Source organism: Giraffa tippelskirchi, chromosome 6 (assembly GCF_054371585.1).
Source record: "Giraffa tippelskirchi isolate mGirTip1 chromosome 6, T2T-mGirTip1v1.2.pri, whole genome shotgun sequence".
NCBI lineage: Eukaryota > Metazoa > Chordata > Mammalia > Artiodactyla > Giraffidae > Giraffa > Giraffa tippelskirchi.
Genome location: NC_137280.1, coordinates 162373497 through 162400973, shown reverse-complemented (window position 1 = coordinate 162400973; position 27477 = coordinate 162373497). Strand labels below are relative to the sequence as shown.

At 36.8% G+C, this 27477-nt stretch overlaps 1 long non-coding RNA gene across 1 annotated transcript; it reads right to left on the bottom strand.

The window, feature by feature from the left end:
• Window positions 1-21650: 21650 nt before the first annotated feature.
• LOC145509585 (uncharacterized) lies at window positions 21651-26955 on the bottom strand. Its single transcript, XR_014056214.1, has 3 exons — window positions 26907-26955; window positions 24061-24132; window positions 21651-21938 (listed from the first exon to the last, which is right to left on the bottom strand). It is a non-coding gene; the product is annotated as an uncharacterized LOC145509585 (long non-coding RNA).
• Between the last annotated feature and the right edge of the window lie 522 nt (window positions 26956-27477).

The window sequence follows — 27477 nt, the reverse complement described above, 5'->3', positions numbered from 1 at the left end:
ATATTCTGCTGGCAGTGTCTGCACAAGAGACTGCTAGGCTTCAGTCTGTACGGGCCCTGGGATTCTACAGGGTCTAGAATCCTATGGTGCATGTCTATTCATTTCAAATAGTTTTCAAAAATAGAAAAAAAAAATGTGAGAGGATGAATGCTTAATATTAAGTGAAAGGGATCTTGTGCTACAAAGCACACATTCTGCGTCTGTTGTATAGAATCATAATTTTGAGGTTGAAATTTATATTCTTAATGTAATTTCAAAGTGGAACATAGCTTTTAAAACAGTAAAACAATAAAGGTGGCCAAGCATAGCTTACAGATATGACTGTGCTGATAATGCCTGCACCAAAGTGTCAGGGTTCTCCATGCATAGGTTACTTTTAAAGCCAGCCAAGATGCCAAGGTAAGTATTAAAACACTTGAACCATACTCCGAGAAAATAAGGAGCAAGCAAGAGAGATGCCTGTGAGTTTTGCATCAACACTCCTAATATTGAGACTTAAATTCTCATTTTGTTCCTACCTGGGTTCTCCAGGCACTCTATATAATGTTAATTATATCTTACAACCCCAGGATATCATTAAGAATATGTGAAATCCTAATTTACATTATTTTCAATTTGCATTTATTCTTATATCTTTAGGACTTGAATAATAGTAAAAGGTAAAAAATAAAAAAGTCAAACAAAAATTTTCCTATGAACCTCAATGATGAACATGAAATATGTATTTGGTGTTATCCTGTGCCCACTTTATAGAATTCGGTGTTTATAGCTACATGTGTTTTTCTTTCCAACTTGTAAGACAGAAGAACATTAATGGATTTCTAGTTTCAAACAAAGCCTCTTGGGTTAGAAAGTGCAAATGAAAATTTTTGTAACCAGTCCTCTAGCACAATGCTCACCTTACATGTGAGAGGTGGTTTTGGAAATCAGTCTCGTCAACTTTCATTTTCCTTACCTGGACAATATTTTCAAGTGCATCAACTTCTAATACAGGTTATTAAATATGTGACAAATCTGAATATCCATTGTGCATTGAGTTTCCTATTTTAACATTTTTATACATGTAAACAAAGAGACAGAGGTAGAGTACTTTAATTTTAGGGTAAATTACACCATATTGATAAATGAAAATGAAATTCACCTTATCACTATCATTAATAAAACCGTTCCTTCAATGGGAAACATCTCTCTTTTTATGGAAGGTTCAAGTTTTCCTCAACAGTATATATCGTGTCTTTCAGGAAACAGCAAATAAATTTCAAAAGAAAGAGAAACAGTTTAAGCATAACTTTTGCCATAGTTTTCTGCCCCCCCTTACCCAAAATAACAAAATTATTTGAACTTGCCCAAGTTTGCTGTGATTAATTGCCTTTCTGGTGTGTGTGCCACACTTCATTTTATGATTAAGATTTCTGACTCAAGAAATTGTCAGCAAAAGACAGTATATCAAAGTTTAAATATCAGTAGTAAAACAGTACAGGGGATATTCTGTGACTACTTAGAACTGAAAGCATTTTATTGAAAAAGGTTTGTTTTCTTTGGCAGCCTTCCATGACCTCCTGCTGTTGACAAAACTAGCAGTCAATCCTGTTTGAAGTGTAACTGCGGCAGAAGCCGCTGCTTCAGAGCACTTACAGGATTTATCTCTAAATTAATATTTTCATCGAACACACTCGTGATAAACCTTACCTAATCTTTAAATTATCGAAAAATGCTAGAAGGGTGTTCTGCAAGTCACAGGCTGAAGTCGGGGGGAAATTTATGTCTCTCTCCAGCCGACATTTGTGACTGACCTACAGCACACCAGGGCTGCTATTTCCTTTTCCTGATTCATGATAAGTGCAGCTGCCTCCAAATAAGCCCCCCGAGCCCATTAATGCTCAGTCCAGTCCTTTATGGTAAATATGCACATCTCTAGTCTCACTTTTTAATGTTCAGCTGTGATGAAGTTGAATAGAAAATCATGTTGCCTTGGCTTCCTTGAAATTGCCAAGCACCTTGCCACCAAAACGTGGGTGCCCCAAAGTCCATCTTACTTCTGGCTCTAATTAAGGTGATGCTTTCCGCTCTAGTTTACTCACACACACACACACACACACACACACACACACACACACATACACACACAATTTTTACACAAAATTTGTAAAATTGTTTCCCCTTTGCAACCTGGATTTTAAGGTCCTGGACTGTGATGCCTTCCATTTTTCGCTGCCAGCACCACAGCTAATTAACAAAATTGCATCAAGATTGATATGAAGGTAAATATTAAAGGCACAAAAGGGAAGGGAAAGCAAATGATGTAAAATGTCAGAAAAGCCAAGACATTCATCTTCCCTGCCGCAATTTGTTTTTCATTAATAAAATATACATTGTTTTCTGCTCGGAAAAGTTATTAGTGGCAACACAGTCTGCGTGAAGCTTTGTCTCTTCTGAAATGAAGTCTTTGTTTAGACATCGGTGATGGGGGTTTTGTGCCATTGTCTAATCTGTCAGATTAGATGAGCAAGTGTATTTAGGGGTGCAAAGATGTGCAGCCACACCTGCTGTGCAAAGCTGTGAATTCACAACTCTTCTGACTATTAAAATGTGTTATGCTGGGAGCTCTTTTGTTGTAATAGAACTGTTGGTGGTTGTGTGTTTGAAGTGGCGCAAGTGTCAGGCCTTATTACAATCATAATAATCACTCCAAAAATAACCTCATATTTTGACCATTTAATGTTAATGTGGAGCAAATTAAAGGCTAAGCACCTAATAGATTTGGAGATGTTAAATTGATTTTGCACACAATTTTTTCTAAGTAAAAACAAAAGTCCATTAATGCAATAATATTCACGGTCCAGGAAAAACTATAGTCATCTGAAGAAGAGTTTTGAAATAATACAGGAAGCAGACAAAGGAGATGCAAGAAAATATTAAGCCAACATTGTGACAATAAAATTATTGTCAGGAGAATGCTATTGAATGTGATCCTTAAAGAATGCTAATTATCATTTCTTTATTTGTTGATGTTTGTGCCCTTCATATACATACCATGATATTTTAATCTCTCAGCTAAATATCGAATTATACCTAAGCAGAGATAATGCTTTCTATTTATCCCTAATTATAAGGCCAGTTTTTAAAAAGGTTCTGCTATTTTGCTGTGCTAAAATCTAGCTACATTAAATAATCTTTTATAACAAAACAAAACAAGATAATATTAACGGCCTCACTAACTCACCATGCAATTTCTAAAACCTACTTTTCAACCTATTTTTTTTTTTTTTTGGTATCATGGCTTTTTTTACCCCTTTGGCATATTGGTGTTCTTTAAAGAATGTTGGAGTGTCTCAGAAATCTGTGGGAATTTCTTCACTCTAAGTTACCAAAGTACTAGCTGAAGAATGAGAAAATACATTTTTTCAAGATTCTGAAAAATTAGAAAAGGGAATGGAAAAAAGAAAAGAACAAAATGATAAGCCAAAAGAGCCTCTGTTGTCACTTTTAGAACACTAAGCAGCTTGTGGCAGGTTTAATAGACCCTAATCTAGAGAGGCCTTTTTAGAGACCTTAGACCTGTATGGCCTCATTAATTCAAACGGTACGTGACAGTTCAGAGGTGTCCTAAACCAGCCATTACCTGCATAAACAGGCTTGGATGCCAGCGTGGCACGTACACTGTCCTCAGATCGGAATTCGTCATCCTCGATAGCGATGATGAGAGAAAACCTCTCAAACAGAACATTTTTTTTCTCTATAAATACTAATGAAATCTGATCATGAGGTATAGGTTCATTCCTTTCCAAAACAGACTTTAAAATATTTTTTAACGCTAACCAACAAGAAGATAATGAAAACTTAACAGATAAAAGATACTGGTTAAAAATAATTGAAAGATACTGGCCTCCTTCAACTCTCCAAAAATTGTCATTTTATGGAGACTTGGGCATTGCAATTAGGTTGTTCTCATTTGACAATCATCACCATGCTGAGACCCGGATTTCATACGTGTAACATCTGGATTGTCCTGCAGCTGTAGCAGGGTGACAGCTTCACACATTCCTTGAAAAGAGGCATCCACACACTGACAGTCACTCATCATTCAGAAAAAGAAAGAAAAAAAAATGAGATGAAAGAAAGATTTTCTTCCTGACTCTTAATTTAGGCTAATGTATGTAAAATACATTATCTAATAACAACCATTATAAGAACAGTTTTCTGGTACAATTGGAAATTGCCACTGGTCCGAATTTATAACAAGAATTATTTTACCTTGTGATAGAAAAGGTTGGAAAAGTTTTACTGAAGGCCAAACTTTATATAGGAAAGGAAATTATGAGTAATTGAAGATTTGAGTTAATCGACTGTAATAATCTTAAATTACTTCTTTTTTAATCCTTATATAAATGTGCAATAAATACATTGAATGAGAAAATGCTAAAATAATATGTAAACCTAGTATTTTGATTAAATCAGCACCAAACTAATTTCTAGCCATTGCTTTTTGAAAGAAGTCTTCTCAATAACAGGAGTGTTCCTCTTAAAGCTTCATAAAGTAATAAAAGTATATATAAATATATGGAAATCAATACATACATATGTATTTTTCTTTGTCAGCTGAATTTTTCTACAAACCTTTAATGTTTACTTATACATTTAGTCCTCATAACAACATTGGTGTTTTAATCACTTACAATTTCCTCAGGGCCTTGTGCCCTTGTTTTTCAGGCCAATTTTATTCTGGATAGGCAAAATACTGACTGTGTTTAAAACTTTCCTGCATAGATGACATTTTTTAAAACGCAGATAGACAAAGATTGGCTTCCATTTCCTGAAATTAATGAAAGTCACTCTATGCAGTGGATCTTTAGGAGAGAAAATACATTATTTTATGGAAGATATTAAAAAATGTTATGCAGACTTCTCTTGCTCAGTATATCCAGTCCAGCTACAAAGATTAAATACTCTGACTTACATTTTTACGTGCTGGATTAGTCTTTATATTTGTTTTGATAGAAAAGCAGGCAACAGCCTATTTCATGGACAATAAATTCAAGATAGTAATGATGAGATAGTATTGCCTCCGCTAAGTGCACCCAGATTGGAGGGTCACATATTTGACCTCGATCTAGTATGGTCCTTAATGAATCTGTATACTTGATTAGAGTTACTGTGTTTTTATGGCTCAAAATAGCTTTGCATGGAAAACTAGCTCATTTTAAGTAGAGTTGAAAGAATCATTTTGCTTCTAACACATCTCTTAGAACTTTTCCAAAGACTTTTAAATGCTTGCTTTAAAATTCTAACCTTCCAGAAAACTGTCCTCCCCCTTGCCAACTCTGGTTTTGTTTCACAGCCTGTACTGCATATGGAAAAATCGTTCCCTGCCATCTTTTAATGGTATGAAAAATTCTATTTCTCAAGTAACCAGTGTAATTACTGAGATGTTGCATTGAAATCTTAGTCTTGCAATCATTTCAAGATTTTTCAGGTCTTCCTTACTTAGCCCATTTCACAGAACAGAACTGAAGAATTGATGTTGGCATGTCACGTTGGGAGATTTGTTTTAGTAAGGGTAAAAAAGCAATCAACAGGAAGAATTAGAACTCGGAACCGTTATATGTCTTTTCTTCTATTTTGTGTGTACTTTGTTCCCTTTATTCATTTATTTTTATTAGTATTCTGTCAGCGTCAAAGTAATTGGGGTTTTTACAGGGTTCAATTCCGGATATCACCATTAATGTTCTGGTTTGCCCACAGTGCACCTTCTTTATTATGCAATGGTCTTTTATAGTCTCCCTGCTGCCGCGGAGTAGCTCTCGCCTTATCTGTGCTTCCAACACCATCTATCTGTCTCTCTGCTTCTCTCACTGCATCACTCACTCTTAATTCAGGGAAGTGATTTCTTACTTCTTGTCACTCTCTTTCATTCTCCCACTCACTCTCCATCTATCAGAACTCGTTCCCTGATTCCATGTATGCTCTGAACTCGTGTATCTCCCTCACTCCCTTCCTCTTTCAGAAACACGAACAAGATTCTTGCTTTCCACTTTTTTTTTTTGATGCAGCTTTCTAAAAGTCTCCTTTTCTTTCTTTATCCTTTTGTACCTTTTACAGCAAAACTAGACGGTAACATACCAACTTCACATCACTAAGTGCACTTCTGAAGAAATAAATCTTTTCTAAAAGTTTCTATAAGTCTGAAATAGTATGCTTCCATGATCTTACTCATCAACAAATGTAGTGAATATTTTAAATCAAGGATATTTGGAGTTGAACTGATTAGGTCTTAGGTGTGAGTTGTTGTCTCTAACAATGACAAAAAATGAAAATACAAATAAACAAGTTGTTCATACTTCCAGTTGTTTTTCCTGGTGCTGAGTGCACATCTGAATCTGCAAAGAGCAAAAGTGTTTCAATTTTAAGTCTTTTAATATACACTTCCTGTGCTATATTGCTTTTATGTTGTTACTCCTCCACATTCTAAACTGTGTTGGTCACACATTCTTTTTATTGTATGATCTTGGTTGGGTGTATTTACACCAATATCACAGTGCCAGAATAGTTAAGTAATTCTAACGATATCAGAAATTGTATGTGGAATTCAGTAGCTGCAAGAATTTTTTTAAAAAATAACATTAATGTATCCCTAAGACCTTCACAATGGATACAGTAGATAAGTTAATCAGTTTTTCCTAAGTTTTATGGTAAAACAAAAATGCAACTTAAAAAGAGACGACTGTACCTTTTTAAGGTACAGAAAAAGAACTTCTTTCTCACTTGGGATACAAACAAGGTAAATTTTAAGTCACATGCCTCCAAAAGTAAGCATCACAGAAATGATCATTTTAATATACACTTTAATTCCATATAATTTCAGTTTTGAATAGGAATTCTTTAGTAACCCTATTAAATGAACACTGCCTTAAAAAAAAGATACCTATATTGTCACAGAGTTTTCCAAACACTAATGAAATACTACTAAAAGTGAAAAAGGCTAGGAAAAAACCAACAAACTTTAGGGAAAAATAAATGTCAGAGTCAAAAATAAATTGAGGACACTAGAGCAATCTCTACTATCTCTTAACATAATTTGTAAATTAATTTTTTTCCTCAGTAAGATAATGACACAAGGGCTCTTCCAATAATTACTAGGGGGAAAAAAAACACCCTGAATGACACAAATATAATTCAAAAGGAAATAAATTGATTTTTTTTTTTTTTGATCCGTGTAATTGTCACATAAGTAGGCCATAAGCTATGATGTAGGCAACACCCACAGCTTATTGGAAGCAAGCATGCATTTCCATAGTCCATTTTCACATACCCTAATAAACAGAATAAAATATTTAACATGATGGTAAAAGATCAGTTTTCTCCCACCTCTTCTTGACAATAATTCCATAGCTCAATATCCTGTACATTTTTGATTGAGAGGATAAAGTCCTTTTTTCCAGTGGCATTAATCTATTTTGCTGTCTTAGCAGGGATACATTAACCAGACCAAACTCTGGACACGTTTTTATTTCTTACCATAGAAAAAGACAGCCAGATAGCTCATTAAAATATATCAGTGAATAATAACTTCTTCCTTTAAATTAACTAATATCTAAGTTTAATGAAGCTCCGTTTATAGTGATTTTGTGGTTCAAGTGCTCTTCTCTCTGCCTAATTATGTGCATGGCTTTCAGACAACAAGGCGTGTCTTTAACATTAGATAAGAACCTGAGCTTTTATCTCAATCAATAGTCTTTAGCCTTTGAACTCATGTCAGAGGAAGACCAGTCCGTCATGTTCAGTTCTACCTGATCTCTTTTTCTTCTTGATGCTGCTGCCATTTACAAAGGAACACACACACACACACGCACACTCACGCACACTCACACCCCCCCATGCACACACCTAAGACCTAAGCAGGCAAAGTGTTTAGATTATTTGCCTGTCGGTCTGTGTATGTTCATGCGCACAAGCATGTGTGGACAGGATCCTTTATAGCTGTAAAGATGTGTGACTGTAATGATGATGTTAAAATTTTCTTGTTTCCTTTCACTGGGCTTTGTGTATCTCAAAGGAGCCCCATATGGTGCTCTTTGTCCGTGTCATTACCTCGTTACAGCCACTGTCTGCCAGCCCAAGGTGGAGGGAGTGCTGCAGCTGTAGACAGCGATACAACTGGAATTGTCTAAGGTCAACAGTGCCGTAATTACTTTAAAATGTCAGCGTACAATAAAATACAACAGTTCATCTGGCAGAAAGCAAATTAGCTTTGACCATAGCGTAATTACCCTTTTCTCAGCACCATTAGAAGAGATCAAATCTCCACATTCAGTGTTTGAGGAAAGGCCATCAGAGTACACTCTACCTGACAAGGATGCACATTTGCCATTTTGAGATGTAATTAATTGTCCCTATAATAGAAATTTTTATATTTGACTCTGGAATTGAAATGTGTAATAACCTGGCTTCTTCATTTTAACCATTTTGATGCTGGAAAGAAAGGATCTGTTTTGCCAACTGCAAATAGGTCGTATCGGCATCATCCAGAATGTATTTTTTCATTTTGATAACAATTAGCTCTACAGCAGGAGTGATTTTTCTGAAGTCACTTCCACGCGTATTAAGAATGGTCCTAATATCTAGATACTACATCAAAGGAACCAAATTAAGAAATTAAAATCATTAAACTCTTCCTTTTATAGCTTCTTTTTCTTCTTCACGTGCATATTTCCTAGCTGGCTGGGATAATGTGAAGTGAAGTGGCTTTTAGGCTGACTTATTAAAGGTTGATTTCTGGCAGTGATCTTCATCTATACTTCCACCTCACACACAAGGGCAGTCTTGGTAAAAGAATGCCCCTCCCCCATCTCCCACAGGATTAATGTGCCATTATGCCAAGACATCCTCTTTTTTTTTTCAAAGACTCTCATCATTAATGGTGGAGGGTACAAATGCACCAATGATATAGTAATTTGATTAACTCAGAAGCAAACAGCAAGGAGCTGACCAGTGACAGTCCCTGTAGGGCAAAGACTTCACTGCTTGTTGACTTTCATTAATATTTAAGGGCGCCAAAGATGCTTTAAGCTGACTTGAAATGACTTAAGGTGTCTGAGCAGAATTTCTCCTTGTGCCGGGTTGTAGAGACACATGAAAAACAGCTGTTTTGTATCACAAGAGTCATGTACTCTATTTAGGGAATTCCACCACCATAAGGATGTTTACATTTTCTTGATGTCTCATTCACTATGTTGTGGGCTTCTTCATAGATTTTCAAATGAAAGCATGTTCTCTTGGGTTCAAAAACCTTCCTTCTGAGCACAGATTTCCTGGGGGGGAAACCATCTATGAAACCAACAAGGAACTTTACAGTTGGCAAGAAAATTCTTAACACGACCCCTTCTTATTGAACCATTGCTAGTTTTAATGTGCTAAAGCCAAAACAATAAACAGGTTTTCTGGTAAAATCACTGTAGCATATCATTGATCAGTTTATCTCTTCAGAGCAGAAAATTATGGCATGTACTGAGCTTTCTCCGCAACTGCTGGGTTGCTTTGTTCTTCCTCAATGTCATTTATAACTCTTAGATCATTTCACAATGTAAGAAAAAAACCAAGCCAGAGAAACATTTAAAAAATAAACAAAATGGTCAGAAAAAGCTTTTAAAATAGATACAAGCATTTAGGAAAAAAAGAAAATTCTTTCTTTGAGGTCCATCTAGTTCTAGATTAAATCAAGATGCCTGTGAATATATTTAATGGATAATTTGTAGAACGCAGGGAAGTAAATATTACAGGGTGAGCTCAAAGGACTTAGTTAGACTGACACTTTTAAATTAGCAAGACTGACCCAACTGAAACTTTCAGCTGCCCTTGAATGGCATAAATTAATGGCTCGCTATTAATTGGAAAGAGAAGTGATTTTTTTTTTTTTTTTAACCTAGTAATACTTGGGAGAGCCCTTGGAGGGCTAATCAGGCCCTTGAAATAGTCTGGAACTTGACTTTAATGCCTTTGACAGTTTCATCCAAATTCACCTTTACTCTCTCTCACCTTTTCCCAGTGCAAACTCTCTGCTCCAGCTATACTGTCCCCACCTTCCACATCCCGCAATATAACCATGGGTTTCTCTACCTTGGTGCCCAGAATGCTGTATCTGTGTTACCTTCCCTACTGCTTGTTACCCTCCAAATAACATTGACATTCCACTGTCTATCTTGGTAGTATATCTATAATAATGCCCAAGTCCATTTCATAATTGTATTATTCTCTTCTGAGTACCTAAGCATGTCATCATCTGCAGAAATGAACCAGCAATTGGATGGTTTTCAGATCTTTTGTATCCCTCTTCTTATTTGATCTGTATAAATCCTGTTTTGATAATAAAAGTGAATTCTTATTAATGGCAGTAATCAGATATTAATTGTCATTGCTTCCATCACTGGTCTGCTACAATGCTATGGACATAATAGCCATTTTTAAAAAGACTATTTAAAATAATTTGCTCAGAAATTAGGGAAATTTGGCAAAAACATAAAGGTATTAACATGTATATAAAATTTAGTGATTACTAATTACAAATGGTAAAAGTGATTAAGAAATATATAAAATACTAAATTTCTAAATTCAAACAAATGCTTCCTCATGTTTGTATATTAAATCCATCCATGACTCAAAAGCATAAACTTTTTCACATTTGATTCACTGGCATGAACTAAATAATTCAAAGTGAAAAACAGTCAACAAATACTATACATGACATAAAGCCAGGAAAATGTAAATCAAAAACTAACATTTTTTGCTGTGTTACGTATTTGGTATATACAAAAAAGTAAAAGCAAGCATTCTTGAGGAAATCACAAAATTGATTTATCAAAAGATGCTGTAAAAATGTAAAGAGTGAGATAAATCTTGGGGGAAAAATGATTAAAGCTAACATGTGCAACAGTTAGACTAACATGTTCCTTATGGAATTTGACCTGCATTGCAGAAAGGCAAATAAACTGTATAGAAAACAATGCTCATCAGTTTTCCTCAATCAACTGAGCAATTGTTTAAAGGTATCCAATTATATATTTGAGATTTCCTTTACATTCTAATACTATATTTTTATAATGAAATATTTTTGAAAACTATCAGCCTACGCTACATTTTTTTCTTTAAATATTGCCACCAGAAATCATTTCCTTTTCAATTAATTGAAGTAGTTAAATCTTCCTTCATTTACATTGAAGTAGAATTGGACATGCAAGGCCTAACACTAAGCTTCAGATGAAAGATAATGACAAGTTTAACATGAGAGATTAAAGAAGTTTTAATTTACACAGGCTTATTTTAACCCTCTTCATAGTACTCCTTAGTTTGAAGATACTTACCTTTTCATATAATGCCTAGCAATCTTTTTTTTAATTTAATTTTTATTTTATATTGGACAGTTGATTTACAATGTTGTGTTTGTTTCATGTGTACAGCTAAGTGGTTCAGTCATATACACACACACACACACACACATATATATATACACGCACACACACATATATATACACACACACACACACATATATATATATACACACACACACACATATATATATATACACACACACACACATGCATACATACATACATCTATATACCAGTCTGCCAGTTTCCCCTGTCCATGGGATTCTCCAAGCAAGAAGACCAGAGTGGGTTGCCATGCCCTCCTACAGGGGATCTTCCCAACCCAGGGATCGAAACTGCATCTCTTAGATCTCCTGAATTGGCAGGTGGGTTCTTTGCCATGTGCACCAACTGAGAAGCCCCTGTCTTCCCATATAGGTTATTACAAAATAATGAGTAGATTTCCCTGTGCTATAGTAGGTCCTTGTTGATTATATATTTTATATATAGTGATGTGTGTTTGTTAATTCCTAAATCCTTATTTGTCCTTCCCCGCCATGTTTCCCATTTGGTAACCATATGTTTGTTTTTGAAGTCCATTTCTGTTTTGTAAATAAGTGCATTTGTATCATTTTTTTTTTTTAGATTCTACATATAAGAGATATCATATGATATGTCTTTGTCTGACTTACTTCACTTAATATGATAATTTCTAGGTCCATCCATGTTGCTGGAAATGACATTATTTCATTCTTTTTTTGTGGCTGAGTAATATTCCATTGTGTATATGTACCACATCTTCTTTATCTATCTTCTATCGAGGTACATTTATGTTGCTTCCATGTCTTGGATGTTGTTGATAGTGGTGCAATGAACATTGGAATGCATGTATCTTTTCAAATTATAGTTTTCTCCAGACATAAGTCCAGGAGTGGGATTATTGTTTCATTTTGTTGTTTAGGTGCTAAGTTGTGACCAACTCTGTGACCCCATGAACTGTAGCCCACCACCAGACTCCCCTGTCCATGGGGTTTCCGAGGCAAGAATACTGTATTGGGTTTCCATTTCCTTCTCTAAAGGATCTTCCTGACCCAGGGATGGAACCCACATCTCCTGCTTTGCAGGAGAATTCTTTACCACTTAGCCACCTGAGAAGCCTTTGCTGGTTCATATGGTAGTTCTGTTTTTAGTCTTTTAAGGAACCTCCATACTGTGAGTAACAATTTACATTCCCACCAACAATGCAAGAGAGTTCCCTTTTCTTCACACCCTCTCAATCATTTACTGTTAGTAGATTTTTAGATGAGGGCCTTTCTGACCAATGTGGAGTGATACCTCATTGTAGTTTTAATTTACATTTCTCTAATAATTAGTAATGTTGAGCATCTTTCCACATGCTTTTTGGCTATCTATGTATCTTTGAAGAAATATCTATTTAGATATTTCATCTACTTTTAATTTTTTATTAGATTTTTTGTTGTTATTTGTGAGCTGTTTTTACATTTTGGAGATTTATTCTTTGTTGGTCATTTCATTTTCAAGTATTTTCTACCATTTCATTTTCAATATTTTCTCCCATTCTGTGGGTTGTCTTTTCATTTTGTTTCCTTTGCTGTTTGCTGTGCAAAAACTTTTCAGTTTAATTAGGTCCCATTTGATTATATTTATTTTCATTCCTCTAGGAGGTACATCCAAAAATATATTGTTGAGATTTATGTCAAAGAATGTTCTGCCTATGTTATCTCTAAGAGTTGATGGTATCAGGTATGATGTCACCATACACAAAAATAAACTCAAAATGTATTAAAGACCTAAATGTCCTGATACCATCAAGTCTTAGAGACTTTATTAAAGAAACTTTTCTCTATTGTATATCCTTGCCTTCTTTATTGTAGACTGACTATAATGCCTAGGAATCTTAACACATTTTCAGGAGTAAATTTGCTTGACTATTCTCTAAGAGAACTATTTCATGCCTTTACTTCTCTTGTTAAAACTTAAACTCCCCACCCCTTCTCATTCTCAGCTGATGACTTTGTTTCTATTCCACTGACAAAACAAAAACAGCTTCCACCTTTGGCCAAGATAAGAAGCGAGAGGCCAGGTTTACCCTCCAGACCCAAATAACCAAAAATAGATAAAAATATTAAGAAGTTTTCAAGACAATGGAAATCAAGCAACAAAGTATAGTGATTCCTGAGAAATGGAAAATCAATTAGGTAATCTCTATTACTGCCTTGTTTTACTGCCTTAAGAGAGATTCCAGGCTGTGATACATGGAGAGAATACACTAGGAAACCCAGCACCCCCAGCGGAGCGCAAGAGAAGAGAGATCCACCTGAGGAAGAAGCCCTAGGGATCTAAGGAGAAAACTCAGTAGGGCAGTGCTCAGAGTCTGCATATGAAAAAACCACACAAGGCCAGAGAACCGTCCAGCAGGATTAAAGGGAACAGTGCCAAGGCTCACACAGCGTCTAGATTAACGCCTGTTATCACCAGCTATATAGGAAAAACTGACAATTCATGGGAATCTGGGTAGAGTACTCAAGGAGGCCTTGTCACAGTAGTGGGAAATAATTAGCTCTAGATTATGTACAGTCCATAGGGCTTCCCAGGTAGCCCTAGTGGTAAGGAAACTGTCTGCCAATGCAGGAGACGTAAGAGATGAGAGTTTAGTCCCTGGGTTGGGAAGATCCCCTGGAGGAAGGCACAGTAACCCACTCTATTATTCTTTCCTGGAGAATCCCATAGACAGAGGAACCTGGCCGTTTATGGTCCACAGGGTCACAAAAAGTTGGTTATGACTGAAGTGACTTAGCACACACGCACAAGTACTATCCATAACTATCATAAAAAAATCATCATAAGAAACCAAAAAGGATCAGAAAGCTTCCAAGTCACTTAATTCTGACCCAAAGAAAAACTCAAAAATGCTTCCAGAAGTACCAAATTTGCAGCATCCAATCAGGTAAAATAATAGTGTCTAGCATCCAATCAAAGATTACCAGACATGCAAAAAAGCAGGAAGACAAGATGCATAATGAGAAATCGACCAATAAAAATAGACATTAGGATGAGCAGAAAGGAATTAAAACAGCTGTTATTATTGTACTCTATACATTAGAAAAAAGTTAAAAAGAGACTTAAAAATTATAAAATAACTAGCAGCCAAATAAAACACCTAAATCAAACTTCTACATAGGAAAGCTGCAATATCTGAGATGAAAATGGATGAGTTTAGTACAAATTAGATTTTTCACAAACATAGATGTAAATTCTAAACATAATTTCAATATATATCTGCACTGTATAGAAAAAGCAATACAGTAAGATCAATTGGGGTTTATCTCAACAATATAGGGCTAATTTACCATTAAAAAATCAAACAATACAATTAACTATATTAACAAACAAAAAAGAAAAAAGTGATTATCTCAATAAATGAAGAAAAAGTATTTGACAAAATCTAATACTCATCTATGATAAAGTGTTAGTCATTCAGTCCTGTCTGACTCTCTGACCACATGGACTGTAGCCCGCCAGGCTCCTTTAGCCATGGAATTCTCCAGGCAAGAATATTGGAGTCGGTTGCCATTCCCTTCTCCAGGGGATCTCCCCAACCCAGGGATCAAACCCATGTCTCCAGTATTGCATGTGGATTCTTTACCATCTGAGTCACCAGGGAAACCCTCATTTATGATAAAAGCTCAGTAAACTGAAAGAAAGAGAAAGTTCCTCAGTTGTGTCTGACCCTTTGCGACCCCAAGGACTATACAGTCCATGGAATTCTCCAGGCCAGAATACTGGAGTGATTCTTTACCAGCTGAACCACCAGGGAAGCCCAAAAACTCAGTAAAATGGGATTCAAAAGGAACTTCTTCAGCTTGATAAAGAGCATCTATGAAATACCTACAGCAAACAAAATATTTAATGGTGAAAGACTAATTTTTTCCCCATAAGGGCAAGGCAAATATACATACTCATCACTCTACTCAATACTCTACTGTGATTTTTAAACAATAAAGTCAGGAAGAAAAATAGAAGGCATACTGATTGGAAAAAAAGTAAAACTTCCTTTAGTTTTAGATGACATGGGAATTGAAGGAGAAAATTCAGTGAGAACTGGGGAAAGCTACCAGACCTACCAAGTAAGTTTGGCAAGACTGTGGGATACGGAGCAAACACATATGTATAAATTCAATTGTGTTCATATATAATATATAATGGCAATAATAGTCATAATAGCAATGAATAGTCAAAAATTTAAATTAAGAAAACAATACCGTTTAAGATAGTCCTCATTCCTTTCCATTCTAGGCCTCAGTTCAGTGTGCTCCAGCTGCACTGAGGTGTGGTGGTGGTTTAGTCACTAAGTCGTGTCCAACTCTTGCAACCCCATGGACTGTAGCCCGCCAGTCTCCTCTGTCCATGGGATTCTCCAGGCAAGAATACTGGAGTGTATTGCCGTTTCTTATTCTCTATTTCTCAAAACATCTAATTTATTATGGCCTTAGAACATTTATTCTTGTTATTCTCTGTCAGAAGACTTTCTCTGGTATATCTGCTCATGGCTAATTGTTGCATAATCCAGAACTCAGGAGAATATCATACCACTGATTACTCATCTCTGATTGTCCTATCTAAAATACCACAACCACACACAATCAATTTCTATTCTCTCACTAGAATTATTTCATCAGAGATCAGTCATTGTCTATTCATTTCTTTATTGTTGTCTCTCCTACAAAGTGGCAAGTTCCGTGAAAGTAAAGGCTTTATCATCTTGTTCACTGCTTGTATTTCATCATCTAGAATAACGTTTCAGAGATAGTAAGCACTCAGCAAACAGCAGATATGTATAGATTATTGTCAAATAAAACAATGAATGTCCATTGTATATTATGTGGGTACTAAACTTAAAATTTTGAGGGAACTCGGGGAGATAATGGAGGACAAAGGAGTCTGGCATGCTATGGCATGCTATAGGCCATGGGGTCCCAAAGAGTTGGGCACACCTTAGTGACTCAGCAATAACAATGACTATAGTTAAGGTCAGCCATTTTAAAGTATTAGTCCATTTATAAACAGTATGTGTCTTCTGTTTTGAAATTATTCTAAAAATAATTACTTTTTAAGAATATAAGCAAATAGTTATTACTTGCCTCTGTGGCATTAGAAAAGAGATTGGTATCCTAATCTTTCCTGAGTATTGTCTAACGGCACTAGTGGGATAGGAATGGTGGGCTTCAGGAGTTGTGTTTGCATTCAGAGTGAATAATGACCTGCATGCTAGTTGTCTGACATCTGCTATTCCATTTATTCAAAAATGCAGCTGTAAGTATTACTCTTTCTATTTTGCAGATGGAGAAACTGAGTCTTGGAAAAGAAAATTGACTTAAAAATTAACTTAACTATTATCACAGAGAAAGTGCATGACATACCTAGGCCAGTTTGGAGGTTGACCAGGCCTGAATTTTACCTGTGACATTCCTATTATAGCCCTTAGGTTTTGAGAGAAAATGTTAGGTGAATGTTGCTCTAACGTTTAGAGGTTGAGAAATAGGTTGTCTTAACTCAGTGAAGGAATAGTCCACAAAGGCCAATTAAAAATGTAATTAGTTAACTTGCCCAGATTTTTTACTGATTCACATTGTTTAAAAGTAGAACCATCCCTGGTGCCTCAGATGGTAAACAATCTGCCTGTAGTGTAGGAGACCTGGGTTCCATCCCTAAGTCGGGAAGGTCCCTGGAAGGAGGTAATGGCAACCCACTCCAGTATTCTTGCCTGGAGAATCCCATGGACAGAATAGCCTGGTGGGCTACAGTTCATGGGGTCACAAAGTGTTGACTCCAGTGAGCGACTAACACTTTCATAGGACTATAAAGATCCAGATGACTGTGTTGACTAGACACTCCAGTGTTAAGAAAAGCAAAGTTTCAGATTTGACAGTATTTTAACAAAACAGTTTCTGTTTCCTCATGGCCTACTGCTTATGTATAACCCTGTCATCAGTGCGTGCAACTGCTCAAAAATATCACATCAGACTACTGATCTCTAAGAGAGCTTGTTAGCCTCATCTTCTATTGCAAAATACTTTTAAAATTTATGTACTGAGTATCACTTTGGAAACTAGGCACTATTTTTTGTTTTATCTTGTTTTCACAATTATCAAACACACATAAAATGCATAATCTTTCTATCCTTTGGTCCCCACAAAGTTGATACTATTATTTTAACATGTAAGATTTAGTTCAGTTCAGTCACACAGTCCTGTCTGACTCTTTGCAACCACATGGACTGCAGCATGCCAGGCTTCCCTGTCTAACACCAACCCCCGGAGTTTGCTCAAACTATCAAACTCACCTCCATTGAGTCAGTGATACCATCCAATCATCTCATCTCTATTGTCCCCTTCTCCTCCTGCCTTCAACATTTCCCAGTATCATGGTTTTTTTTCCAGTGAGTCAGCTCTTCACATCAGGTGAACAAAGTATTGGAGTTTTAGCTTCAGCATCAGTCCTTCCAATGAGTATTCAGGACTAATTTCTTTTAGGATTGACTGGTTGGATCTCCTTGCAGTCCAAAGGACTTTCAAGAGTCTTCTCCAACACCACAGTTCAAAAGCATTAGTTCAGTGGCACTCAGCTTTCTTTATAGTCCAACTCTTACATCCATACATGACTACTGGAAAAACCATAGCTTTGACTAGATGGACCTTTGTCAGCAAAGTAGTGTCTCTGCTTTTTAATATGCTGTCTAGATTTATCATAGCTTTTCTTCCAAGGAACAAGTGTCTTCTAATTTCAGGACTGCAGTCACCATCTTCAGTGATTTTGGATCCCAAGAAAAGAAAGTCTGTCACTGTTTCCATTGTTTCCCCATCTATTTTCCATGAAGTGATGGGACCGGATGCCATGATCTTAGTTTTTTGAATGTTGAGTGTTAAGCCAGCTTTTTCACTCTCCTTTTTCGCTTTCATCAAGAGGCTCTTTAATCTTTCTTCACTTTCTGCCATAAGGGTGGTGTCATCTGCATATCTGAAGTTATTGATATTTCTCCTGACAATCTTGATTCCAGCTTGTGCTTCATCTAACCCAGCATTTCACATGATGTACTCTGCATAGAAGTTAAATAAGCAGGGTGACGATATACGGCCTTGTTGCACACTTTTCCCAGTTTGGAGCCAGTCTGTTGTTCCATGTCCAATTCTAAGTGTTGCTTCTTGACCTGCATACAGATTTTTCAGGAGGCATGTGAGGTGGTCTGGTTTTCCCATCTGAAGAATTTTCCAGTTTGTTGTGATCCACAGTCAAAAAATATATATAAGTTTAATTGCCCTTTTTTCCTAATGACGTTATCCTCTTGTTTTAAAAGCCAATTACTGTACATATCCCTAAACGGTGGCACGTTTTAGCACAGGACCAGTGGAAAAGATCAGGTGCATATGTTTAAGTAAAAAACTATGTCAGAATGAATTTCATCCTGATCCAGGGTAATAGAGATAGGCAAGGGAAAGCCAAATACCACATGGAGGCCATTAGTTCCTTCAAAGCATAATACAGATTCAAACCTTCAGATAAAAATGTACAAGCTGCCAACTTCAAAGGAGGAACATTAATTTTTTTTTTAAAAACCAACAATTGAGTATTATACCTTGCATACATAAACACTTAGTGGGCACATGTGTGCTAGTACCTCACATTCATAGTGCATATTTGATGTCAAACTGTATTATCTTAAATACAGTTTAGCTGAATTAAAAGCTAACTGTTAAAAACTGAGTTGATAATGCTTTATGTACATAAAAAAATTCATAATGTTCTGTAAAAATTCTGGCATATACAACATTTAATGTTATTTACATTTAATTAGGCAAAATCAAATCCTACAAAGTTGGTTCATTAGATTTCTCCAAGGCCAATTGTTTATGTAAGCACTGAATCATTAATATGCAGCTTCTTCCATAATTATAAGGCTGTCAGATAAGAAACCTGCTGCCTAGAACAGATAAAGGAACTTGGAGATAGTCACAGATATAAACCCCAATTCACACCGCTGAAACATTTGGAAAAGTCTTGCACGAAAATGTGAATCACTTTACAGAGGCAAACAGCGGAAACCCAAATGGAGCAGTAAAAACCAAGTTGTTTTTTTTTTCTCCTTCTTAAGTGCAGAATTGAGTAGGAAAATCAGTGAAATTTTTTATTTCAGTTAGCATTTTTTCATCTAAAGTCTTAATTAGAAATATAGAGATATTTTTCTCAAAATATATAGATGATTACCATCATCTATAACCCAAGTTATATCTCCATCTATAACGATAATGACCAGAAATGGCGCCATCCTGTTACTCTGAGTACCATTCCAGACTTTTACTTCCAAACAAATAGACGTATCTGGAAGTTCTTTGAATTCTTTAACAAAATGTTAATGTATTCTCTCATTTATGTAAAACTCCTAACAAGCAAGCTCTAATGAAATCATCTTCAGTTGCTCATGTTGATTCTTACATAACTAAGTTTTCCTTTACTGTTTGTTGATGGACTGCAAGTCACATCCATATCTGGTATTGTGCTCCTCGAACACTTTCAGGTGAATCCACCTCAGGCCCTGTATTCTTCAGGCTTTCTTCCCAAGAAGGCCTTCCACTACATCTTTCTTCTTTGCTTGGTGACAAAGAATCATGCCAAAGAATCAAAGGAGTACAAGATCTCTTTGATTGTCTCACCTTTTTCAGATGGAGGAGCCTGGTAGGCTGCAGCCCATGGGGTCGCAAAGAGTCGGACACGACTGAGCAACTTCGCTTTCACGCACTGGAGGAGGAAATGGCAACCCACTCCAATGTTCTTGCCTGGAGAATCCTAGGGACAGAGGAGCCTGGTGGGCTGCCGTCTATGGGGTCGCACAGAGTCGGACACGATTGACCCGACTTAGCAGCAGCAGCAGCCCCTTGATTCAGTTTTAGACTCCCTGTGGCCCAACCCATTGAAGTCTTAATTTTATCCTCTCTTAGAGAGGATGCAGTCAACCTCTGCATAGCAGCTAAAGCAGTATTTTACTTGAGAGATCCTGAGAAGGAGGGAAATAAAATGTATTTTTGCCAAGCAATACTCATAATACATCTTTCTGTCTTAGAGTCTCATAGTACTAATTAATTAAAAACACTGAAAACAGAAATGTGGTCTTCTGTGTTAACCCAATATCTTCCAATCTCTTTGAACATATAAACTTTTACTTTCACATAATGTCTAAGAAAAAAATTTTTGAAACAGAATTTAAAATTGTTACTTTTACTGCCTTGTACACTGGTGTTCTCTTTTTAAAAAATTGGTTGAAATATCGTGATTTACAATGCTGTGTTAGTTTCAGGTATAAAGTAAAACTATTCAGTTGTACATACATACATTATATATATATATATATATATATATATATGCACCTATTCTTTTAAAATATTCTCTTCTGTTACAGATTATTGCAAGATACTGAGTATAGCTCCTTATGCTACACAGTAGTTCCTTGTTGGTTATCTGTTTTATATAGTAGTAGTAGGTATATTTTAATCTCAAACTCCTAATTTATCCCTCTCCCCTCCTACCATCCCTCCCTCCATCCCATTTGGTAACCATAAATTTGTTTTCTATGTCTGTGAGCCTATTTCTGTTTTGTGAGTAAGTTCATTTGTATCCTTTATTTTAGATTCCACATGTAAGTGATATCATATGGTGTTTATTTTTCTCTGACTTTATTTAGTATGACAATCTCTAGGTCCATCCATGATGCTGCAATGGCATTATTTCATTATTTTCATGGCTGAGTGCAATCCCATTGTATAAGTATGTACCACAATCTCTAGGTCCATCCATATTGCTGCAAATGGCATTATTTCATTATTTTCATGGCTGAGTGCTATCCCATTGTATAAGTACACACCACATCTTCTTTACCCATGTACCTGTCAGTGGACACTTAGGTGCTCTCATGTCCTGGCGATTGTAAATAGTGTTGCAATGATCATTGGGGTGCATGTATCTTTTCAAATTACAGTTCTTCTCTTGATATATGTCCTGGAGTGGGAATGCAGGATGATATTTTAGCTATACTTTTAGGTTTTTTTAGGAACCTCCATACTATTCTCCATAATGGCTGTACCAATTTCTATTCCCACCAACCATGTAAGAGGGTCCCCTTTTTTCACACCCTCTCCAGCATTTATTATTTGTAGACTATTTGACAATGGCCTTGCTGATTTCTGTGAGGTGATACCTCATTGTAGTTTTGATTTGCATTTTTCTAATAAATAGCAGTGTTGAGCATCTTTTCACGTGCCTTTTGGCCATCAGTATATCTTCTTTAGAGAAATATTTATATCTTCTGCCTTTTTTTTTAATTTTTTTGATATTGAGCTGTATAAACTGATTGTATATTTTGAAGATTAATCCCTTGTCAGTCACATCATTTGCAAATATTTTTTCCATTCTGTAGGTTTGTTTTGTTTATGGTTTCCTTTGCTGTGCAAAAGCTTTTAAGTTTAATTAGGTCCTTTTTATTTATTTTTGTTTTTATTTCCATTTCTCTAGGAGAAAGAAAGAAAGTGAAGTCGTTCAGTTGTGTCTGACTCTTTGGGACCCAATGGACTGTAACCCACCAGGCTCCTCCATCCATGGGATTTTCCAGGCAAGAGTACTGGAGTGGGTTGCCATTTCCTTCTCCAGGGGATATTCCTGACCCTGGGATTGAACCCGGGTCTCCTGCATTGTAGGTAGACATTTTACCACCTGAGCCACCAGGGAAGTCCTACACTAGGAAGCAGATCCAAAAAGATCTTTCTATAATTTATTTCAGAGTGTTTTGCCTAGGAGTTTTATAGTACTCAATTTTACATTTAGGTCTTTAATCCATTTTTCCCTGGAGAAGGAAATGGCAACCCACTTCAGTATTCTTGCCTCGAGAATCCCATGGACAGAGGAGCCTGGCAGGCTACAGTCCATGGGGTCACAAAGAGTCAGACACAACTGAGTGACTAACACTTTTACTTTTCAATCCATTTTTAGTTTATTTTTTATAGTATTTGAGAATATCCTAATTTCTAATGTTCTCTAAACGATACAATGATCTCTGTTCGTTTCCAAGGCAAACCATTCAATATCATGGTAATCCAAGTCTATGCCCCGACCAGTAACGCCGAAGAAGCTGAAGTTGAACGGTTCTATGAAGACCTACAAGACCTTCTAGAACTAACACCCAAAAAAGATGTCCTTTTCATTATAGGGGATTGGAATGCAAAAGTAGGAAGTCAAGAAACACCTGGCATAACAGGCAAGTTTGGCCTTGGAGTACAGAATGAAGCAGGGCAAAGGCTAATAGAGTTTTGCCACAAGAACACACTGGTAATAGCAAACACCCTATTCCAACAACACAAGAGAAGACTCTACATGTGGACATCACCAGATGGTCAACACCGAAATCAGATTGATTATATTCTTCGCAGCCAAAGATGGAGAAGCTCTATACAGTCAGCAAAAACAAGACCAGGAGCAGACTGTGGCTCAGATCATGAACTGCTGATTGCCAAATTCAGACTTAAATTGAAGAAAGTAGGGAAAACCACTAGTCCATTCAGGTATGACCTAGATCAAATCCCTTATGAGTATACAGTGGAAGTGACAAATAGATTTAAGGGACTAGACCTGATAGACAGAGTGCCTGATGAACTATGGACAGAGGTTCGTGACATTGTACAGGAGACAGGCAGGGATCAAGAAAATCCTCATGGAAAAGAAATGCAAAAAAGCAAAATGGCTGTCTGAGGAGGCCTTACAGATAGCTGGGAAGAGAAGAGAAGTGAAAAGCAAAGGAGAAAAGGAAAGATATTCCCATCTGAATGCAGAGTTCCAAAGAATAGCAAGGAGAGATAAGAAAGCCTTCCTCAGGGATCAGTGCAAAGAAATAGAGGAAAACAACACAATGGGAAAGACTAGAGATCCCTTCAAGAAAATTAAAGATACCAAAGGAACATGTCATGCAAAGATAGGCTCGATAAAGGACAGAAATAGTATGGACCTAACAGAAGCAGAAGATATTAAGAAGAGGTGGCAAGAATACACAGGAGAACTGTACAAAAAAGATCTTCACGACCCAGATAATCACGATGGTGTGATCACTCACCTAAAGCCAGACATCCTGGAATGTGAAGTCAAGTGGGCCTTAGAAAGCATCACTACGAACAAAGCTAGTGGAAGTGATGGAATTCCAGTTGAGCTATTTCAAATCCTCAAAGATGATGCTGTGAAAGTGCTGCACTCGATATGCCAGCAAATTTGGAAAACTCAGCAGTGGCCACAGGACTGGAAGAGGTCAGTCTTCATTCCAATCCCAAAGAAAGGCAATGCCAAAGAATGCTCAAACTACCGCACAATTGCACTCATCTCACATGCTAGTAAAGTAATGCTCAAAATTCTCCAAGCCAGGCTTCAGCAATACGTGAACCGTGAACTTCCAGATGTTCAAGCTGGTTTTAGAAAAGGCAGAGGAACCAGAGATCAAATTGCCAACATCTGCTGGATCATCGAAAAAGCAAGAGAGTTCCAGAAAAACATCTATTTCTGCTTTATTGACTATGCCAAAGCCTTTGACTGTGTGGATCACAATAAACTGTGGAAAATTCTGAAAGAAATGGGAATACCAGACCACCTTACCTGTCTCTTGAGAAACCTGTGTGCAGGTCAGGAAGCAACAGTTAGAACTGGACATGGAACAACAGACTGGTTCTAAATAGGAAAAGGAGTACGTCAAGGCTGTATATTATCACCCTGCTTATTTAACTTATATGCAGAGTACATCATGAGAAATGCTGGGCTGGAAGAAACACAAGCTGGAATCAAGATTGCTGGGAGAAATATCAATAACCTCAGATATGCGGATGACACCACCCTTATGGCAGAAAGTGAAGAAGAACTAAAGAGCCTCTTGATGAAGGTGAAAGTGGAGAGTGAAAAAGTTGGCTTAAAGCTCAATGTTCAGAAAACTAAGATCATGGCATCTGGTCCCATCACTCCATGGGAAATAGATGGGGAAACAGTGGAAACAGTGTCAGACTTTATTTTTTTGGGCTCCAGAATCACTGCTGATTGTGTCTGCAGCCATGAAATTAAAAGACACTTACTCCTTGGAAGGAAGGTTATGGCCAACCTAGATAGCATATTTAAATCAGAGACATTACTTTGCCAACAAAAGTCTGTCTAGTCAAGGGTATGGTTTTTCCAGTGGTCATGTATGGATGTGAGAGTTGGACAGTGAAGAAAGCTGAGCACCGAAGAATTGATGCTTTTGAACTGTGGTGTTGGAGAAGACTCTTGAGAGTCCCTTGGACTATAAGGAGATCCAATCAATCCATCCTAAAAGAGATCAATCCTGGGTGTTCATTGGAAGGTCTGATCTTGAAGCTGAAACTCCAATACTTTGGCCACCTCATGCGAAGGGTTGACTCATTGGAAAAGACCCTAATGCTGGGTAGGATTGGGGGCGGGAGGAGAAGGGGACGACAGAGGATGAGATGGTTGGATGGCATCACCGACTCGATGGACATGGGTTTGGGTAGACTCCGGGAGTTGGTGATGGACAGAGAGGCCTGGCGTGCTGCAATTCATGGGGTCGCAAAGAGTTGGACACGACTGAGCGACTGAACTGAACTGAATGTTCTCTTTAGTAAATAACTTTATGAACTACAGAATGTTTTTATTTTTACCACATGTGGTCCCATCAACCTTGGTAATTTCCACGTATTCAAATTGCCCATTTAACGATTAGCCTCACAGTTCATCACTTGCCTTAACTCAACTTTTTTTTTTTTCATTTTATGTCAACTTTCTCAACAGCATGACCTCATTCTTTCTTTACCTCAAAACAGGACTTTTAATTCCAAGATTCCTGCTCTTCTGGAGAAAGAAATGGCAACCCACTCCAGTATTTTTGCCTTCAGAATTCCATGGACAGAGGAGCCTGGTGGACTTTAGTCCACTGGGTTGCAGAGTCTGACACGACTGAGAGACTAACACTTTGCCTTTCCTGGTCTTCAACTCCAAACTCTTTGCCTGACACACTTGCAGTCAGAATACCCAACAACCAGCACTTCACCTCCTCTGGGGACTCTGGTTATGCAGCTCTCTCAGTTAGCTGAATTCACTCAGTCTTTTCCCTCTGTGTTGCCCAACTAGAACTCCACAGCTAGTCATTTCAGAGCTGTGTAACCTCTCTCTTAGGATGCTATTGTTTCCTTAATCTTTCATGGTTTATTCTCAGCTCAGCTGTTCTCTTATCTGTCATTTATATTCTTTTCTCCTGCCCCCAAATTAGTTCCAGAAAAATTAAGGACCCTTCCATATACTGATCCAGTTTAACATGACTGAACTACATATTACTGGATAACAACTCCACAGTAGTGCTTGTGATATTAGACAGTTAACTTTCTGCTGTTGTCAATGGTTTGCCTGGGTAAGGAATGGTTTTGGAGAGGAGACTTACAACTCAAAGACAGAGCTATCAGAGTTCACAGATTTGAGATCCAACTACTTAATGAAAGATTCCCATACCTTTTTGAGATGATATAAATGATCACATTGTCTTTGTTAAGCATCAGTTTGATAATCAGATTGTTTTCCTTTTCAACTCTTTGATTAGAATGAGGAAAGAAAAGAAAAAATGAGAATACAATTATAGAATTTGAAAGATGGGATAAATTCAAGATGTAGTGATGTTCTGAAGAAATGATTTGGGTAACCAGAGATCAGTTTACCAGTTAGCTTCCTGGAGGGCAGAAGAACTCTGTCTCAGAAGTGAAAGCAATTAAAGGTAACTTCCGTTAGTCTAGAATTCTGACAGAATTATTTTTGCCATTGACTGTGCACCCACATATGATAGAAAAGAATCATCTCTCCTGCATGCTTTCGGGCCATGTAAAAGCCATGTATGTTTACATACTCAGTAGTTCTCTTCCAGCTTCACTTCCCATGTACCACCCATGGCATGTCTCCAAGATTCAGGTCTAACAACTTTTTTCCCTCTTTCTCTTGATGAGTTTACTTAGTCATGGCTGCAGACAGTACTTTTATCATGATTCACAATGAATTGGCGTGACCTGCCCCTTTCCGTTCTAGTGCCTGGTTTCCAAATCCAGGCTCATATTATCACCTCCAGTTAAGTCAAAAGCTGTTCTATCTGCAGTCCTGTGTTCCACATACATACAATGTGATAACAGTATCTTCATTTCCATCGTCTCTCCAGCAAGTTATTCCTGTACCCTCTTTTACTTTGCTTTCTTTTTCTCAATCTGTTAAGAAATTTTTAGTCAAATTTATCTTTTTTTTCCTTACATCCATGCCTTCCTCTTTATCAGTTCCATGGTCTTATTTTTAATCTTTATTATCTCACATTTGTATCATATAAATGGTAGTCTAAATATTTCCTCTACTCTTACAGTCTTTCATAGTATAATCTATCCTTTATCATATTGGGAGATTCATCTGTCTTGAATGTCACAACTCACCCTGATGCTCAAAATCACTTCCTATGCCTCTTCCTTGCTACCCTTACCTAATAGCTTAATCCTGTCCATTCTTAAATATGCTGCCCAAGTTCCAATTCTTTCATGAAGCTTCTACGACCTGTCCAGGTCACAGTAGATTATAGTTCCTGTGAATTCTAAAAACATTTATGGCTTTACCATTGGTATTGAACTAAATAGATAGGCTTTGTATGGTTATCTGCATTTTCCTCTGTATACATGGTACCATTTTTTTTTCATTACTTTGTATTCCTCAAAGCTTCTAGCACATGTTACATATACAATATATGCCACTTAAAGGAATGAATGATATGTAATGTTTATAGTCCCTTAAACCAAGTCACAAAGGGACTTCTGAAACTTCAAGGACAAAAACCATTCAAGATTGTTTTAGTATTGGTGATATTTTAATAAATTATAATCATTTGAAGAATGATAATCTAGTCTTCTAAACTAGTAACTCTCAATTTATTAGGGTACTTCTTTGAAAACTCCAGGGTAACATAGGCTTCATATTTTCTTATCCCCTCTATGTTTACCATTAAATGAATTC